At 39.9% G+C, this 20,822-nt stretch overlaps 1 protein-coding gene across 8 annotated transcripts in view; it reads left to right on the forward strand.

Annotated features, from left to right (window-relative positions):
* The window catches only part of NCALD (neurocalcin delta), a 579,604-nt gene that overhangs the window by 504,134 nt on the left and 54,648 nt on the right, over positions 1-20,822 (forward strand). The window contains exon 1 of one of the 8 annotated variants that reach the window (XM_072603374.1): positions 4,888-8,085. The exons of 5 other annotated variants lie outside the window; for them this stretch is intronic. The gene's annotated coding sequence lies outside the window, so the exon portion shown is untranslated. Of the gene's footprint in view, positions 1-4,887; positions 8,086-8,133; positions 8,696-16,986; positions 17,964-20,822 lie in introns of those variants that run through there. 2 more of the 8 variants (XM_072603373.1, XM_072603369.1) reach the window with 2 other exon arrangements.

Genomic DNA, 20,822 nt, shown 5'->3' on the forward strand with positions numbered 1-20,822 from the left:
TGATTTTCTCCAGAGGTCTATCATATCTACCTTTTCCAGAATTTTATTTACCTCCTTAACTTCTTTCTTGTTTATTTTGAAGTTAGATTTGTCAACTTTAGAGAAGGTGAGGTTGAAGTCCCCCACTAGTATAGTTTTGTTTTCTATTTCTTCCTGTAACTCCCTTAACTTCTCCTCTAAGAATCTGGATGCTATGCCACTTGGTACACATATGTTTAGTAATGATATTATTTCATTGTCTCTGGTGTCTTTTAGCAGGATGTAGTTTCCTTCCTTATCTCTGTTGATTAGATCTATTTTTGCTTTTACTTTGTCTGAGATTAGAATTGCTACCCCTGCTTTTTTACATTAGCTGAAACATAATATATTCTACTCCAGCCTTTTACCTTTACTCTGTGTGTATCCTCCTGTTTCAAATGTGTTTCTTATAAACAATGTATTGTAGGATTACAATTTTTGATCCATTCTGCTATCAATCTCCATTTTATGGGAGATTCACATTCACAATAATGATTACTATCTGTGTCTTTCTCTATATCCTATTTCCCTCCTGTTTATGCTTTTATTTCTTCATTCTCCCTTCTGCTCCTCAAAAGAGTTTTACTTTTGACCACAACCTCCATCAATCTTCCCTCCCTTCTATCAGTCCTCTCTCTTTTATTTCCCCTTCCCCTTCCTACTCCCTGTTGGGCAAGTTTATTTTTCTGTACTTAAGTGAGTATGTTGTTCCCTCCTTGAACTCAATCCAATGAGAATAAAGCTCAAACAATACTCATCTCCCTCCCTTCTTTCTCTCTACTATAATATGTTTTTGTGCCTCTTCATGTGATGTAATTTACCCTTTTCTGCCTCATCCTTTCCTCTTCTCCCATTACAATTCCTTCCCACCATTTAATTATGTTTTTTTGTCATTGCATCAGTTAATTTATACCCACTCCCTTTTTTATCCCTTTTAAATGTCATAATAAATATACAGTTCTCAAAATTAACAAGTATCATCCTCCCATATAGAGATGTAAGCAGTTTGCCCATATTGAATAACAATGGTTTTTTTCTGGGTTTTTTTCCCCTGTTTACCTTTTTTATGCCTCTTTTGAGTCTTGTATTTGAAGATCAACTTTTTTATTGAGCTCTGGCCTTTTCATCAGAAAGGTTTGAAAATCCCTTATTTCATTGAATTTCCATCTCCTTGCCTGAAAGATTATGCTCAATTTTGCTGGATAATTGACCCTTGGTTGTAGTCCAATCTCCTTTACCTTATGGAATTTCATATTCTAATCCCTCTGATCTTTCAATGTAGAAGTTGCAAGATTTTGTGTGATCCTGACTGCAATTTCTTGATATTTGAATTGTTTCTTTCTGGTTGCTTGCAGTTTTTTTCTCCTTGACCTGATAGTTTTGGAATTTTGCAACAATATTCCTTGACATTTTCAATTTGGGATCTCTTTCAGGAGGTGATCAATGGATTCATTCGATGACTTTTGCCTTCTAGATCTAGGATCTCAGGGCAGTTTTCCTTGGAGATTTCTTGGAAGATATTGTCCAGGCTCTTTTTTTCATCATGGCTTTCTGCTAGACCAATAATTATTACATTTTCCATCCTGGTTCTGTTTTCCAGGTTAATTGGCTTTCCAATGAGATATTTTACGTTTTCTTCTTTTTTTTCATTCTTTAGATTTTGTTTGACTGATTCGTGATGCCTCATAGAGTCATTAGCTTCTACTTGCCTAATTCTAATTTTTAACAAATTGTTTTCTTTAGTTAACTTTTGTACCTCCTTTTTCATTTGTCCAATTTTCCCCTTTAAGGAGTTTTTTTTCTCCATTTAGGTTTTATACCTCCTTATCCATTTGGCCAATTTTACTTTTTGATGAACTCTTCCCTTTAGTGAATTCTTTTTTCATTTTGTCAATTGTATTTTTAAAATCATTGGTCAATTTTTCTGCTACCTCTCTAATTTGGCTTTTAAAATACTTCTTGAGCTCTTCCAAGAATGGGCTTAAGAGCAGTCATATTCCCCTTTGAAGTTTCAAATGTGGGTATAATTTCAGTGCTGTCCTCTTCTGAATTTATATATTCATTTCCCTTTTCCTGTAGTAAGATTCTGTGATCTTTGCTTTTCTGATTTGCTACTAATCATGGCAATTGCCTTTTACCTGGCTTATAAAGTGGATCTCTGCTTCTGGGGCACAGGGGGCTCTGTCCCACATTTCTTGTGCTGGGAGCTTGGGGCCTGGTTACTGACTTTGTGTGTTGTGACCTCTGGTTCTTTCAGCTAGAAGCTATATAAGGTTGCATCTTACCTGGTGCTGAGCTGGCTGGTATGTGCCAAGGCTGAGGCCAGGTGAAGTCTTTCTGAGATTCTCTGGAGCTACACTGAAGCTCATGGCATGATGTGTGGAGGAGGGGTGGTGTGACCATGGGAGGTGTCCCCCTCCCCTAGGGCTTCACAAGCATATAGCTACTGGTGGATGATGGTCAGTGCTTGTTTCTGCTGATTCCCCTGGCTTTGCCAAGGCTTGCCTGGGGTCCTGGTGTTGGCACTTACTGGCTCCACCCCCCTGGGGCTCAGGATCTTCTGTTGGTCCTCTGAAGTGGGGTTTGCTCAGGTTGGGCTTGCTGAAGTGGCTTCAGGTCCTGCACTGGTCCCCTTGCACAGCAAGAGGGATTCTTCCTATCAATCTCCTTAGCCTCCCAAGGTGAAAGATTGCTGTAGCCCTTCTGCTGGTTCCACTATTCTAGGATTTTTCCTAGGGCAATATTCTCTGGATTTTTTAGGTCAACAAGGTGAGAGTGAGAGCACTTACAGGTTACTCTGCCATCTTGGCTCCTGGAAGTTTAAGTAGGTAGCTTTCAAAAATTTAGTTTGTAGGCTGATAGCCCTAGCAGTGGCTGCAGTTGCTGCTGTGGGCCCTGTGCTTCTCTCTCACTAAGTTCCATCCTGTACTGAGAAGTTTGGGAATCTGCACTAATGTTTCTGATTCAGTCTGTCTGAGGCCATTCCTGCTCTGCTACAGCCATGTCTGTGCTGGTGCAACCTGTGTGCTCTGACTTCCCCCAGTCCTGTGTAACAGATCCTTCCCATCAACCTTCTGGGCTGTCTTGAGCTGGAAATCTGTCACGTGCATCTTGTAGTGGATTCTGCCACTCTAAATTTGTTCCGATTCACTTTTTAGAGGTGTCTGAAGGAGTTTGTATAAGAGATTATGTGAGTTCCTGCTTTTACTCCTCCCCCTTGCTGGAGATCTTCTAAGTTGACCTCAAACCATTATTAATGACCTTCGTTTTTATTGCAGTCATCCAACTAATTCCAAGTTCATCCAAATGCATTATCATCTAGCCTGAATCACATGTTTTCCACAAGATTGGCATGATAGCATTTATCAAATGTTTGGCTAAGATCTACATAAACTATGGGGCAGCTAGGCAGCACAGTGGAGAGTGCCAAGCCTGGAGTCAGGAGGATCACAGTTCAAATCCAGCCTCAGACATTTATTAGCTATGTGACCCTGGACAAGTCACTTAACCCTGTTTACCTCTATTTCTTCATCTGTAAAATGAGCTTGCATACTGCCCCGGTATCTTTGCCAAGAAAACCCCAAATGTGGTCATGAAGAGTCAGATACAAGTGAAATAACTCAACAATATAATCTATGACTAATGATTCTACTCTTCTAACAATTTAATAATTCTGATCAAAAAGAAAATATGATTTAGGCTGGCATGATATGTTCTCTTTTTTAAATTACAATTTATTTTTAATAATTTAATTTAATGTCTAATTAAATTGATTTTTATTTTTAATTAAGTAGCATTTATTTCTGCCTCCCCCACTTCAAAAAATAAAGAAAAATAAACTCATTATAATAAATATGAGTAGTCAAGCAAAACAAATTCCCATATCAGCCACATCCAAAACTGTGAATCTCATTCTGCATACTTAATCCATCATTTCTCTGTCAGGAATGGGTAGCATCATTTATCATTGGCCCTCTAGAATCGTGGTTGATCACTGTATTGATCAGAGATCATGCTGTTATAACAAAAAATGTTTTCCTGTTTCTGCTTGCTCTACATCACACTGTATAAACCTTCATAGATTTTTCTGAAACTGTCCATTTTATCATTTCTTACAGCACAATGACCTTCGATTCCATTCATATATGACAAGTATTTAGCCATTCCCCAATTAATGGGCATCCCCTTCTTTTCCATTTCTTTACTATCACCAAAAAGAACTGCTATACAGCTGTTTTCTTGGTGGCAATCTTTTGGAAATTGAGGGGATGCCCATGAATTGGGGAATGGTTGAACAAACTATGGAATACTATTGTGCCATAAGAAATGATGAATAAGCAGATTTCAGAAAAACCTGGAAAGACTTGTACAAATTGAAAGTGAAATGAGCAGAACCAGGAAAATATTACACACAGTAGCAGCAACATCATGTGATGACCAATTATGAATGACTGAGCTTTTCTCAGTAACACAATGATCCAAGACAAGTCCAAAGGACTCACAAAGGATAATGCTATCCATATCCAGATAACAAACTGATGGATTCAGAATACAGATCAAAGCATATTTTTATCACTTACTTTATTCCTCATGGTTTTATAACCTTTTGATCTGTTTCTTCCACAACTGTGACAAATATGGAAATGTTTTACATGATAGCATATGTATAAACTATATCAAACTGCTTATCCTTTTCAGAAGAGAGAAGGGGAGGGAGGGAGGGAGAAACATTAGGAACTCAAAATCTTGTAAAAATGAATGCTAAATTTTTTTTTCTTCATATGTAATTGGGGAAAAAATAAAATACTATTTAAAGTAAAAAAACTGCTATAAATATGGTTTTACATATAGCACCTTTCCCCTTTCTTTGATCTCTTTGGGGCAAATACCTCATAGTGGTTTCTTTAGGGTGTGCATAATTTGGTGATTTTCAAGGCGTAGTTCCAAACTGCTTTCTAGAATGGGCCAATACACATCTCTACTAGCAGGGCATTAATATGCCATTTTCCCCATAGTTTGCCTCCAACGTTTGCCATTTTCCTTTGTTAACAGCTTTTTTCAGTCTGATATTTGTGAAGCAGATCCTCAGAATTGCTTTAATTTGAATTTCTCTAATTACTGATGATTTGGAGCATTTTTTCCAAATATATATGTGTGTGTGTATGTATGTGGTGCTTTTTTTTTTAGCTTGAGGACTGTCCTTTCATATTCTTTGACTATTTATCAATTGGGGAATGGCACTTATTATTACAAATTTAAATCAGTCCCTACTATATCTAGGAAATGAGGCCTTTCTCAGAAAAACTTGCTGAAAAAAATAAAACATTTCCCCGATAACTATTCCTTCTATAGTAGATTTGTTTCTGCCAAAACATTCTAAAATCTGGTGTAATTAAAATCATCTCTTTCATCTTTTGTGCGCCTCTCTTCTTTATCTCTCATTTATTCAGCCCTTTCCTTATCCATCAGTGTGAAAGGTAATTCCTTCCTTGCATTTCTCATTTGTTTATGATGTGACCTTTTATACCTTCATCGTGGTCACTTGTTTCTTTTCTAGAAGTCCACTCACCATTTCTTGACACTTTACTGTAACTTTACCCCTACTTTAATGCAGATTTGGGTTTAGTACTGCACAGAGGTAACCCTTTCCCCCACCTCCTCAACCCTATACCCCAACCACCTCTATTGTCCCAATGGCATTACCATCCATCTTTTAAAACAGATCCTTGTTTGCTTCTGGCCAGCTTCCCTTTTCCAACATAGAAAGTGTGGGTGATGGGATGGGACAGAAGGCAGCTCTGCTGGGCCCCACACTTCTTTTTCCTTCCTTTGCCTGGCCCACAATCTCTGAAGATAGGATGTCAGGCAAAGTGATGAATACAGTGTCATGATAAACACTGTAAAAATAGTAGTAATGGATGAGACCAGGACAAACATTGACGTGGACAATCCCTTGCTGGCTTTCTATCCTGCAGAGTTGCAAGAGGGGAAAACGATGGTTATAACTTTTTGGCACCGAAAGTTATAAGTAGATGAGCTGACCCAAATAAAAATCCAGGAGGACACATATCTTCGCTAGACTCACTCTGTGTGCATTATCTTTCTCCAGAGTAGTCATATCAGGCAATAAAACTAGAACAACCCCGTCAGAGCTGAGGCAAGTACTGGGTCTGTGGCCAGCTTATTTCTTACCACCTACAATCCTGGGGCTTGTCTGTCACTGTGAGCTATAACTGTAGTGGCTGATTGACAAGTTTATGAGGGTATTGTTAACTATCTTTTATTATACTAAATGATTACCTGAGATCTGATAGTTAGAAGGGACCTTAAATATTATCTAGTCCAACCTTCTCATTTTGTAGTTGAGAAAAACAAGGTCCAGAGAAATGAGAGAACACAAGACTACGACTAATAAAAGCATTTCAGCTTTTGCAAAGCTTTTTCATTCCATTTTCACAAGAGTCCTGTGAAATACATGCTATTATTAAACCCACTTTATAGTCTGAGAGAGGGATGTCCAGGGTCACATAGTCAGTAGTATGTGAAGAAGAATTTGAATTCGGGTCAGCAAATCACTCCAGCATCTTTGCCCAGAAAACCCCAAATGGAGTCACAAAGAGTCAGACATAACTGAAATAACTCACTACTTTCTGATTCCCAGTCCAATTCCCTAGCTTCTGTGCCATCTTGCTACCTCCCAGTTGGGGAATATGGTGCAGTTGAGTGATGAAGTGGATAGAGTACCAGGCCTGAAGTCAGGAAGACTCATCTTCCTGAGTTCAAATCTGACCACAGACTCTTACTAGCTGTGTGACCCTGGGCAAGTCATTTAACCCTATTTGCTTCAGTTTCCTTATTTGTCAAATGACCTGGAGAAGGAAATGGCAAGTCACTCCAATGTCTTTGCCAAGAAAATCCCAGGTGAGGTCATCAAGAGTTAGACACAACTGAACAACCACAACAAAGATATAGTATATTACATTTTCATCTAAAAGATTTAATCTTTGTTTTTTTCCTTTCATAGCCACTAAATAGATAGTTTGGGCAGTTAAGTGGCACAGTGGATAGAATGTTGAGCCTAGAATCAGGAAGGCCTGAGTTCAAATCTGGCCTCAGACACTTACTAGTTGTGTGACTCTGGGAAAGTCACTTAACCTTGTTTGCCACAGTTTCCTTATCTGTAAAATGAGCTGGAGAAGGAAACGGCAAATCACTCCAGGGTCTTTGCCAAGAAAACCCTAAACCCTAGTGACCCCACACTAAGAGTCAGACAGGATTGAAACAAGTGAACACGTTGGGAAATAAGAGCTGGGATACTTGTCTTCTGGTCAATCTTTATATGGTCCATGAATTCACTGCTCCTGGCTCATAACTATGCGTAACTCTTGGCTATCAACATGAATCACCCAGCTGATGATGGGGTAATCAGGATCATCACAATTTTGCAGTTTCTAAGGTAGGTTGAGCAAAATGACTCTTAACCAGAGAAGTGCTGGTGAAAGTTTAACAACCCACTCTCCCGGGACCCACTTTTAAATTCAATATACATTATTAACATTTTTTCCATCCCTTTCTTAAGTGTAGGCAATCAAAAAAATCAACAGTAACCTGACCCCTTGCAGTTGCTGATTTACAAGGCGTAAATGCTCACACTAAAAATTTAGCCATCAGTTTCCTTAAACCCCTGCAAGTTGGCTCCAGACACTGATGCTCAGAATCCCTGAAAATTCACTCTGTGCTGGTGGATGCCTTCTATTTGCTGTCACACGTCAGCAGAGGCTCTTTGTCTAGGTGATGGGCCAGCAGTCAAGTTGCAGGGACTGCCCCATGGGCGCTGACCCTTGGCATCAAGCTCCGTAGGAGTAAGCAAATGCCAGTTCATTCTCCTGTTGGCGCTGGGATTTGCTTCTCCTGACTGGGTAGGCATTGTTTCCTCTTTGTTGCCTCTCAGCTGCTGAGAGTACTTCCATTTGGCACTAGAGATCAGACCCTTTCAAGTGTTTCTTCTGGTCTCACCACTGAGTACTTTTTCTTGAAAAAAGAGGAAAAGTCCTGCATCCATTTGTGGTAAGCACTCTGTAAATTGGTGAGGCATTTGCTATTTTATTAACAACTATGTGGATTTGGGAGTGGGTGTTGTGTGTGTACGTTCGTATGAACATGCTATTGTGTATTTTGAATATGATTGCAGATTACTGAGTCACCTTTCTGAGTTTTTTGCGTTTGCATGCTGGGTCAATGTTGTGAGTAATCAGGGATGGCATGAAGATTGTAATGAAAAGCCATTTCATTGAGTTAAGAATTGATGAGGCAATCTGGAGGGCTGGGGGTTCATGCCCATTTGTACTAGGAGCTTTTCAGAAGGCTGAGAATCCTTGAGACCTTCCTGAAACCACTGAGTTGAAAGCAGTTACCATTCAATCTTCTCTCTTTCTTATAGAATGCTCAGATAGAGAATAACATGTACAGAGTACTAATATTTACATAACACTTGAAGGTTTTAAAGCATTTAAAAAATATTACCTCATTTGATCCTCACAGAAACCCTGGGAGGTAAATTCTATTATTCCTTTTTACAGATGAGGAGATTGAAGTTAACAAATGGATGACCTGCCCAGGACCGCATGACTAGGAAGTATCTGAGAGAAGTTTGGAATTCCAGTCTTCCTTACTACAAGTAAGGCAGTCAAGTGGTCATCAGACACTTACTAGCTATGTGTCCCTGGGCAGGGGCACCATACTTCTCTCTACCTCAGTTTCCTCAACTTTAAAAATGGGGATAATAATGGGATTATATACATATATACACATATATATATACATACATAGATACACACATATTCTCATACATACACACACATACATTTGTGAAAATCAAATGAAATAATATTTGTAAACAGAGTATGTGGCACATAGTAGGTGCTTAGTGAATACTTATTCCCCATTCCGGTTCTGGGCACTCTATCCACTATACCACCTTGTGGGTTATTGAACTCTGCGATATTTAGATTATAAGAGGAAAGTTGAAATGAAAATAGAAGAATTGATAGCCAATAGTGTTTAATCAAGGTGGGGCCTGCCCATTTCTCACTTAGCTCCTTGGTCAAGCAGGATGTATCTGAATTTATTGCCAATTGTAAACAAGGAGAAGTGGCTTTATATTGGATGCAGTGAAGCTCCTGCTAGCATGAATTTGGTAATCAGCAAACAGTCTCACCTGCCAGAGAATGAGCCCGTGTGAAACTTCCTTAAGGTCAGATGCTTTTCACAGAAGCACAGATATTTTTTTTCCTGGTATTTATTTGGCCTGACATGCTTCTCTCCTCCTTAGATCTTTTGGTGGCTAAGCAGGTCTCAGGTCTGAGACTCAAGTGGAACTGAAGTCTTTAGATATGACTCTGAAGGGGCATTGGGCCTCACTTAGAAAAGATTTCAGCTTGGAATTTAGCTGCCAGCCTGGGGTGGAAAACTTTTTTTTTAGTGGATTTCCTTGACTTTGAAAAAGCTCATTTCTGAATTTGTGTGTTTGGGAAGGATCAGGGCTTGTAGGTAGTGCTGGAGAAAGTTTCTGGAGTGATTAGCAATAACCTATGGAGAAGGGGAGGAGAATAGAGGAAAGATATAGATAGGAAGGGTCCTAGTATACTAGGGAGAGGTGGTTGAAGAAAAGATAGTGGAGACAGAAGGTATGCCATTCTAGAGCTAAATCTAGCCTTCTGTAGATCCAGCTGTCTTCCAATGAAGTAGCTACTAATTTTTAAAAATCACATCATTTGTTTTTACATAAATTACAGTTCCAAAATGCCTCTTTCTTCACACCTTCTTAAAAAACCATCTTTTATAATAACGGATTTGAAAGAGAAAAAAACACTGTTTAGCGCAAAAAAAAAACCATTGGAAAAAAAATCTGACATTTGCCAAGCCTAGAGGCCTGTATTGGGCTACCCGAGTCTTTCTTACCTGTCCAGGTCTTCGGCTGGCCACGCCGGATGCACGTATGAGAGAAAGGACGTTCCAGAGTCACACAAGGGTTGAGCTTTATTACAGGGTTTCGGTTACAAGTGCAGGGGATCTTCTTTCTTAGGACGAAGAGGGGGAGATTTCCTAAGAAGGCTAAGCTTAAGGGATTGGAAGTAGAAGTACAAGCGGGGAGAGAGGGGGAGGGGAGAGAGGAAAGAAAAGAAGCGGAGCCCTACTTTTCTCTTTGGCTCCACACGTGCTAAGAGAGCTTTTAGGCTTCCTCAATCCTACTTAATCTTCAGCCACACAGTTTGCATCTCAATACCGTGCTGTTAGGTAACTAGGTGTGCTCCAATCCGGGACGACCTCGAGGGCAGGGAGACTCCACCCATCAGGTATCTCCGAGGGAGAGGCGGAAATACCCGAGCTAGCCGAGCTAGCTCGGTCTGACCTTCTCGAACCCCCGCTGTTCATGGAGGGCCTCGTAAGACTCTAAGATTTAGAAGTCCCACTTTTACCTGCCCGAGACTGTCCACACGGAATTGAGCTTCCAGTCCCAACAGACATTAAATGCAGCTAGGTAGTGCGGTAAATAGAGTACTGAGCCTAGAAACAGGGATAACTTACTTCAAATCCAGTCTCAGACACTTACTGTGTGACCCTGGCTAGTCACTTAACACCATTTGCCTCAGTTTCTTCATCTGTAAAATGAACTGGAAAAGGACAAGGAAAACCACTCCGGTATCTTTGCCAAGAAAACCCCAAATGGTGTCACAAAAAGTCTTAAATGACTGGACAACAGCCTGCACCCATATTCCCTACTTTTGCAAAGAAGCAGGAAGAGATGTTGCTGCTAAGGAGGCTAGTAGAGAGGGCTTTATGGAAAAAGTTTGAAAATGTATTTAAATGAGTTAAATGGCACTCCTGGAAGAAAGCTGTACTTTGTTGATAACCTTTGGGAGACACCTCTGATCCCTTCTTTCAAGGTGATGACTATGATGAGTATAGAATCCTCCTGGGTTTTTGCCTGCTATAATGTATTATCATTTTACAAATTTGAAAGCATCTTGTCTGTGGGTATTTAACAAATGTGTATAGCAGAATTATTAATTAGTAGTGAACCAGTCCATTGGAATATTACTGAGCATCTGCCATGTTGCAAGGCTTGTGATTTCACTGGTACACTGAACTCCCAGTGAGGAAATACCCTCTATCAATGCAGAATGCCTGAAGCACTGAAAAGGGGAGTCACTTGATCAGAATCATATACTAGGTCAGGAATGGGACTTGAACTCAGATCTTCGTGACTCTAAGGGCAGCTGTCTATCCACCATGCCACAGTTGCCTCCTAGACACCTCCCTGGGCACTTTGGGGGGATATAAATTATAAAAGATGGTTTTTGCTTCCAGCCAGGGAAAGCTAAGGAGATCTTTTATCAGCCAGGAATCCCACATGTCTAAAAGCCTTATTACCTTCATCAACACAAGTCACAGAACAACTGGGCTAGTTGTGAGTCACTGTACTTGTACCTTTTGGAAGATGAGCATTCTTGCATGAAGAACCTTGGGTTAAGCTTCTGTTTCCAACATTCCATTCCCAACCATCCATCATCTCAATTTTTCAATCTTTGGTCTTTTAGATTCACTGACTTTTAAAAAAAATTTTATATTTTCCCAATTACAGAGTAAAACAATTTTTAATATGTTTTTTAAGTTTTGAGTTTCAAATTCAATCCCTTCTGCCCTCTCCCACTCCCCGTCTTGTAATGACAGTGTGATACCCAGAGCAGCTGCTATGAATATGCATGTCTATTCCCAGGGTAAATTCACAAAATATAATAAACTCCATTCCTCAAAGGCAAAACCAAAGTATTTATTTAGGACATCATTAGAATACCAGGAGGTAAGATTTAACAGGGAACTCTAATCAGGGAGTGCCGACATCTTAAACCTTCTTTCTGTCAGGCCTCCCCACAAAAACAAATTCCTCTAGACAGAGTCTTCCCTCTGCCAACTCATAGCTTGCTTCTCTCTGCTCATTGGGCCAACTGCTCCCACTCACAGCTTACTTCTCTCTTTGTGCTCTGCCTGCTCTCCCTCTCTGCTCCTGCTTGCTCTCTCTCTCTCTCTCTCTCTCTCTCTCTCTCTCTCTCTCTCTCTCTCTCTCTCTCTCTCTCTCTCTCACTCTGTCTCTCTGTCTCTGTCTCTCTCTGTCTCTCTCTCTCTCTCTCTCTCTCTCTCTCTCTCTCTCTCTCTCTCTCTCTCTCACATCTCTCTCATCTCTCTATCTCTCTTTCTCCTCCTTGGGCAAGCTCCTCCCAGTCTGAGCTCCATGTGATCCAGACTCCATGTAACCACAGGCTCCATGTGTTAGACCTATTAATGCTCTGGGAAGATCTTCCTATTTTATTAACATTACTTTCCCCTGAAACAGTAAGAGTCAGATATAGATTATACCTGAGCAGTCATGTAAATCATTCCCATATTAGTCATTTTGTATAAAAAGACTCAAATAAAAGAAAAAGAATGAAGGAAAGAAAGTGAAAAATAGCATGCTTTAGTCTCTATTAAAACAATCTCAGTTCCTTCTCTGGAGGCAGATAGCATGTTACATCATGAGTCCTTTGGAATTGTTTGGGATCATTGCATTGCTGAGAATAGCTAGTGATTCCCAGTTCTTTATCGTACAATATTGTTCTTACTGTGTACAGGGTTCTACTGGTTCTGCTCACTTTACATCCCTTCATGTAAGTCTTTCTAGGGTTTTTCTAAAATCATGTTGCCTGTCATTTCTTACAACACTATAAAATTCTGTTGCAAACATACCACAGCTTGTTTAGACATTTCCCAATTCATGGGCATCCTCTTGAGGTCCAATTCTTAGCCATCACAAAAAAGCTGCTATAAATATTTTTGTACAAATAGGTCCTTTCCCGTTTGTTATGTCTTTGGGATATAGACCTAGCAGAGGTTCACTTACTTAAAAAAAAAAAGGCTTGTTACCCCCAATGACCTCCACCTGAGCTCTTAACCCTATTATAGACAATTCTTACTCTCTCCTCAATCCTACTCCAACCTAGTTCACCCATCATCTATCCCATTTCATGCTGCCCTTTGCAACTCTTACTTTCCACAAACTCATATCCCCGAACTTTTCCTCAAATATTCCATCTTCCTCCTTGCTCTTACTGAACAGCATTTCTCCTGAAGATATCATGTCCCTTGCAACCTTCTCCATTCATGGCTCTTTCTTCTCCAGCTCTCTTAACTCAGAGGTGTCAAATTCTCAGCTCACAGCAACCTATGAACCACTATACTCCAGAGTGCCACCCCAACCGATGATATTGTAATTGGGAAATACTTAACAAGACAAATAAAAATACAATAAAGTATAGTAATATTGCATTTTGAAAAAAAGTCAACATGTAGTCTTCAAGGATCCTTATGTATGCATTAGTGGCTTCTATTGCTATATGAGGTTATGCTCCCAGAAGAAGCATACTCACATTTCTTGCTCTCCACTACTATTCCCAGATCATTCCTTGACCACCAGTTCTCATTCTTTCCTTCTAAGTCCATGTAATCCATTTATACTGTTCAATCCTTACCCTCATTGTCATTATCTACCAGCTTTCCAATCACTTTCCCAACTTTCCACTATATAAATACAATGGAAAGAATATTAGACTTAGAGTCAAGATAGACCTATGTTGCCAGGCACTGTTATTGTTCCTCATTGGTTTTAGCACAATGGTTTTCTTCTCTACCTTATCCCCAGCCTCTATCCTTAGAGTCTTCAGAATCCATGTTGGAAAACCATTCTAAAACCATGATCACAAAATGTCTCTACCTGTTTAACTCAAATGACTTGCCTTTCGTGTTCAGTAGCACATGGGCACAACTTAGAGCTTGCTGTCCTATGGGATTTCTTCAGACATTCTGAGCTTTGCCATTCGGTCCTCAGATTGCAGCCTCCTGCCCTCTGTCTCACTCTTGACCCCATGATCCAACCTCTTTGAGGCATTGGTAGAATTCTAGAAATCCAAGTGGGAAGAAGCCATGTGTATATTCTAGTCCAGTCACTGGCCTACTTGGCAGTTGCTCAAACATGATACGCCACCTCTCAATCTCCATACCTTTTCACTAGCTGTTGCCTGTGCACAGAATGCTCTGCCCTTTCACTTCTGCCTCCTGGCTTCTTTTCTCTCCTTCAAGATTCCCAGTTTTCCAGCTGGCCCCTGCTATTTTCCAGCTTAACAAGCATGGTGACCTTATTGTAAATGACAATAGATGTTGGTGTGACTTTCTCTGGTGTGAGGATTTGGGAAATCATCCAGATCAGAACTCATTTCTCAGGGCAGTTCAAAGGCACAACTACCCCATGACTCCATTAGGAGTCATGCAAGTAGGAGTTCAAGTTTGAACTGCAAATATTTTGGTTCCATTACTTAGTACCCCACTCCTCCCTGCCCCTTTCTCCCACACACACACCCCTGTGATCAAGGTCAGGGGGCTGATCATTAAAACAACATGCCTTGACACCTACTAGCAGTGTGACCCTGGGCAAGTCACTTAACCCCAGTTGCCTCCCCAAAAAACAAAAAACTAACATGCCTTCTCTCTAACACTCCGTCTACTTTGCATGTATCTATATTGTATGTGCTTAGTTCTTTACAAGTTATCCCTCCCAGTTGTATGTGAGCTCCTTGAGAGCAGGGACTGTATTTTTGCCTTTCATTTTCTCCCTAATGTTCATCCCAGTGCCTGGCACATAGTAGGTGATTAATAAATGGTAGTTATTGGCTGACTAACTTCAAGGTTTGTCTATAATAATAATGATGGTTATATATGTACTATGTACCTAGCAACATTTATTGAATAAAGATTGAAATGCTTTGACTCTGATATAAATTGTATTCGACCTAAAAGAGCTCATGGCCGTTAGACATTAGGACCTTGTTTGCTTACCAGAAGTGTCACCGTTTCTCAGTTCCAAGCATGTGGGATATGATCTTTGTTGAACTGTCTCTACCACTATGAGTATTCCCTTGAGCTGTTGAAAAGGTTGGGAATACACAATGAAGAATGCTGTCCACCTTCACAGGGAGAACTGATGAACTCTGAGTGCAGACTGAAGCATACTTTTTTCACTTTGTTTATTTTTCTCCTTTTTTAGTCTGTGTTTTCTTATGCAACATGGCTAATACAGAAATATATGTATAACTGATCTCAGATTGCTTCCCTTCTCAAGGAGGGGGAAGGGTAGGAGGGAAGGAGAAAAACTGGAACTCAAAATTTAAAAAAAAAAAAGAATATAAAAAACTCTTTACATGTAACAGGGAAACATTTAATGAAATAAATAAACATATATTAGGGAAAAAAGTTTGGGAACAGTTTTGTGATGTGATTAACTCAAGACACAATACAGAGTTAGAAAAGTCCACCAACTAAAGGAAGAGAAGGGCCTTGACCTTAAGGCTTAAAGTCTTGATTAACTTTTCAAGCTTTGCTAGTTTTCTTTTGCATCTCTAAGACCTGGTGCTTGAAATCAGAACCATGGATTTTGCATTTTACTTGATAATGTCTGTTACCATGACAACAATTTTTGGAAAATTCTCATTTTTTTTTACAGTTGTTAATAGGAATAAAGGAGCCAGAGGTATAATTACTCCATGCCTATTCAATTCCATTCAATTGCAGGTGGCAGTCACATTTTTTTTTTTCCACAGAGAAAAAAAAAGATACTTATGTATTTTTTTGAAACTGGGTATTGCTTTTCTAGTTAGGATTATTTAAGAGGATTAAGAAAATCTACTTAGTCCAGAAAGCACTGGGGATAAAATTCACATATAATGGATATATTGGATTAGAAATCCGAGTTTATTTTTAATATTTAGTGACCAGAAATGTCATAACTGTATTTCAAGTAACCACAGGGAAAAAAATGCTATTGTTTGGTGGAATAATTTTCAAAGAGAGACTTAGAGGATTTCTAGTCTAGTGTGCTAAAAACCGTGAGAACCGTAACATTTGTGGTCGTAAATCATAGGCTGAAAATAAGGGAAAGAATTGTTTGGTACAAACCCCAGAGGTGAGAGGGCTCAAGTGGCCTTTGAAAATTGAAGCTTCTTTTCCTCCGGCGCATGGAGTCCCTGGGAACAAGCAGAAACAATCACCATGTCAATTATTTTCTAAGTGGAGCTATTGTAATATGCTCTATTTACTGCGTTTCAACCACCGCATTGTTCTGTTTACTTTTATCTATTATGCTTTCCTTAGATAAGTCATAGTTGAGTGAGTGAGCATGAATGGAGCGCCGTATGTAAGGAGGACTGCCCAAGGCTCATACTCGCTTTAAGAGGAGGGAGTTCCATTCAGGTGCTCTGCTACTTCCTGTGGTGACTTCATTATGATTGAAGGGGCAGTGGTGGGGCACGGGGAGTGGAGAATGGCCCCATGGGCATTTCTGGAAAAGGATCTGATTCTGATGAGTTAGGATGAGGAGTGAAAAGAACAGGTTCTCTGGACCGTAGTCACAGCGATTATCCTGATAGACATGAGAACACCAAAAAGACAGCTGTACTCAGATTAATTGCAATGATAGCTTGGTCTTGATGAGAAAATGATGAAACATACCTAACTTTCTTCCTAGAGGTGGAGGGGTGGGGTGTGCCCTACACTTTCAGACACAACAATTCCTGTTGCTTTTATAAAAATCATGATAGCTTCCATTTAGATAGTGCTTACTATGTGCCAGGCACTCTACTAAGCACTTTATTATCTCCGTCTGAATCTCACAACAACTTTCGGAGGTATCTACTATTATTATCCCCATTTTACAGATGAGGGAACCGAGGCACTATGCTAAGCACTTTATAATTGTTGCTTTGGAACTTATGAAAGTGATTTTGAAAACTGAAAACAAATAAATTAATAAATTTTGGGAACAAAAGAAGAAATAATTATTGTCATTGCGTGTCTGACTTTCTGTCACTCCATTTTGAGCTTTTTATGGTAAAGATATTGGTGTGGTTTGTCATTTCCTTCTCCAGCTCATTTGACAGATGGGGAAACGGAGGCAAACAGGGTTAAGTGACTTGTCCAGGGTCATATAGTTAGCAAGTGTCTGAGGCCAGATTTGAACTTCGGAAGATGAGTCCTTCCAAGCCCAGTGCTCTATCCACTGCACCACCTAGCTGTCCTTCATAATTATTATCTCATTTGAATTTCACAGCCCTTTGAAGTAGCTGCTATTACTATTTCCATTTTACAAATGAGGGAACTGAGACAAACAGGACTTAAGTAACCTGTCCAAGGTTACACAGCTAAGAAGTGTCTGAGGCTGGATTTGAACTCAAGTCACTCCAGGTGGAGCTCTCTATCCACTTTGACACCTAGCTGCAGGTCTACTTAACTGGTTTTTCTTGTTACACAAGAAGGGAGGAAAAGAGAGAGAGAAAAAGAAAGAGAGAAGGGAAGAGAGAGAGACAGAAAGAGAGAGAGAGATTGTGTGTGTGCCAAAGGCTGCAATAAAACATTCTAAACTGTTTTACTGATGCCTTTTGTCTTCAATAAAACTTTTTAAAAGGCCAAGTTAGCTCCAGATATTATGTACTTTCCCATAAAGTGAAATCCTGTGTGCAAACAAAGCCTCCCTGGGGGAGCCCTGTCAGTAGATTAGGACTCAATCAGTTGCCTCTGGTTTGAGTCTAAGTTGATCCTAAAAAGAGAAGCATTGCTTTCCTATCTATGAGAAGACAAAATGAGGCATCTCTGCATTCCCTCGGCATCAACTCTTATTGAGAAAAGCCCTGATAGAGACTTTTGGTGGGTGTCTCAGCTAGAAACTCTTCTTCATTTGTATATATTGTGCTGCAGTGCTGCTCAGCTGCTAAGGCAAGTGAAGGAATCTCATAAAGGAGAGATTGAAAGTGAGCTTGCTTCAGAGTAGGAACCACACAAGAAGGTCAAGGAAATCCATTTAGGTGAGTACTACCCTGTATTTCTTCCACTTATTCTGGATCCTAGGAAGGCTTTATTGACATCTCTTTCTCTCTGTTTCTTTCCCTGTCTTCTCTGTCTGTCTCTCTGGGTATGTCTTTCTGTCTCTCTCTGTCTCACTGTCTCTCACTGTCTCTGTCTTTCCATCTCTATGTCGGTCTGTCTCTTTCACGCACACACACACACACACACACCGGTTTGCTACACCACCATGCTCCCACCCCACCCCACATTATTCTCTTTTAGCAGGTAGGCAACATTTGTGTGAAGGTAGACTTTGGGTATTACTTTATGAGTTTTCTAGGGAGTCTCTGCTGTCCTTGGTGCCTATGCTCTCAGAGCCATTAGTGAGACTTTATTTAGAAGCAGAAAGGAATCAGTTATGAAGTGTAAATTGTTTCCAAAGAGAAAGCCCAATGACCTCATTTCCAGGGTAATTTAATTATCATTAAGGGTTCTCTTTAATCAACCATAAAGACTTGGGTACCAGACCTGAGTATTTGAGAGCAATGAAACTGACATGGAATGTTTTTGTTTTAATTTGTTTTTATTGAAAAGGTTTAGGTAAAAGTGATTGAGAGTCTATGTGGGCCTTTGGGTGAGCAAAAGGGGGAGTTGTTCCTTGCCTAACGTTTTAGTAGTTGTCAAGAAGTTACTGTGCAATCACACTGAAACATAATGGTCACACAAACATACACACACAGCTATGTTATATAAAGACAAAGTGTGCACTCAGGCATAATCTTCAGAAGCATCAGCCTAGCCTGGAGAAAAGACAGTCATATCCCTCCAGGGGCTCTTCATTAATACTATTTCTGTTCCTACTACTCAGGGTCCATTTGGCCCTCTGTCTATCTCTATCTCATCAAATTACTTTTGCATACTCCAATCTTGGATAAAGCCTTAGAGTAATAGAAGTTCATTTCAGGAACCTTGCTTCAAGATAGCTGTTCCCCAAGCAACATGAAATTCAAATCATCTCTACTGGGACATTTTTCTGAAATAGTTATAGTTATGGTCAGTAGAAACCACAGAGTAGGTGCTTAGTAAGTATTGATTGATTGATGTAAGAGGACAATGCTTGAGTCAAGCAATTACTACCAAAGACTTTGTTTTGTTTTGTAGTTGATGAAAAACTTTATCCAATTATTGCTTTAGAATCCCCCATCCATTGAACATTAAATTTGGAGTCAAAGGATCTGGATTCAAATCCTGACTTTGCCACTTACTACCTATGTGACCTTGAGTAAGATCACTTGCTCTCTCCTGTTTCTTCATCTATAAAATGAGAGTACTTTACTAGATGACATTTAAGATCACAGATAGATCTAAATCTTGTGAATCTCATTTCAAATCCTCAATAGTCAATAAACATTTATTAAGTATCAATAGTCTATAAACATTTATTAAGTGCCTACTATATGCCAAGCACTGTTCTAAGTGCTGGGGGTACAAATAAGAGAAAAGAAAAACACTCCCTGCCCTCTAGAAGCTTACAATCCAAAGGGAGAAAACAATACACAAAAAGGGAGAAACCAAAAGGTATGCAGTTGGCAGCATGATGTTTACTGAGTCAAACCAAGCTGAGTGACTGGTGGGAAATGAAGAACTGGAAATTCTGAACCCCTTAGGGAGGCTTTGGGGTTTTGTTTTTTTTGGCTCTACCCACTAAACCTCCAATCAAAGGGGAGAAGCACTGAAGCAATCTCCATGACGATGAGATTCCTAATGATGAATTTATCCTGGGAGAAGCATCAGAGCAGTTGGTGGGAAATGAAAAGTTTCAAAGAGTCATAATCCATGGAAACTTATGTAAGGAGACTTTCTGACTGATGATCTTTAAATATAGATGGTCTCTAATTCAGATTTCTCCAGATAGCCTTATTGGTCTCATTTCTGTAGCACTTCTCCATTGACCAATAGCCATAGCACTTTTGGACTTCTTTGGTCTCCATCATGCCCCTCCACAAGGCCCTTCCCCCACTCTTTTCAGTATTTTTGTGTTATCTTCCCCCACTAGACTGGAAGCTCATTGAGGGTAGGAACTGGTGTTTTCTTTTTCATTTGTATCCTCAGCACTTAGTACGGTGCCTGGCACGTAGTGGATGTTCAATAAATGTTTACTAACTGATTGACTTTAAGATTTACAAGCTCTTCCCTTCTTCTGTGAGGAAGGTAGGACACATTATTATCAAATTTGTTACCATTTATGGGTAAGAAAACTGCAACTCAAACAAGTTGTATATTTCTCTAAAGGATACAGAGCTAATAAGTGTCAAAGCTGGGATTCAAACCCAGGTTTCCTGACTCCAAGGCTAATCTTCTTTCAACTCTACCATTCTGTCTTTAAGGATGACTTTGGTTAAGGAATACCAATTTTCATTTAAACATCACTAGGTACATTATCTCAATTTATCCTCTGAACAACCCTGTGAGGTAGGTAATAAGCCTTATCATGCCCGTTTTACTGATGAGAAAACTGAAGCTTAGAAAGGCTAAGGGACTTATATAGGACTACACAGGGAATAAGATGTAGTGCCAGCTTTCAAACCTACATTTTTAGACTACTGTTCAAGGACTCTGCTACCCAACAACAGCTCTCAGAGATGGTGCCATTGGCATGCACTGGGTGTGTTTCTTGTCTTAATTTTTTTGCTCCAAATCTGCCACTCAGTATAGTGACGTTCAGTGCATCCAGACTTAGGCATGCTACTTCTCAGATGCACTTTCCCCAAAGCCCAACTAGAAAATGAGGGGGGGTGGGGAGTGGGTCATTACAAGACCAAGTCAGAAATCAGTAAGAGTAATTAAGAATCTATCTCAGATGTAACATTTTGGGGGTG

The sequence above is a fragment of the Notamacropus eugenii genome, chromosome 4 (assembly GCF_028372415.1).
Source record: "Notamacropus eugenii isolate mMacEug1 chromosome 4, mMacEug1.pri_v2, whole genome shotgun sequence".
NCBI classification, from domain to species: Eukaryota; Metazoa; Chordata; class Mammalia; order Diprotodontia; family Macropodidae; genus Notamacropus; species Notamacropus eugenii.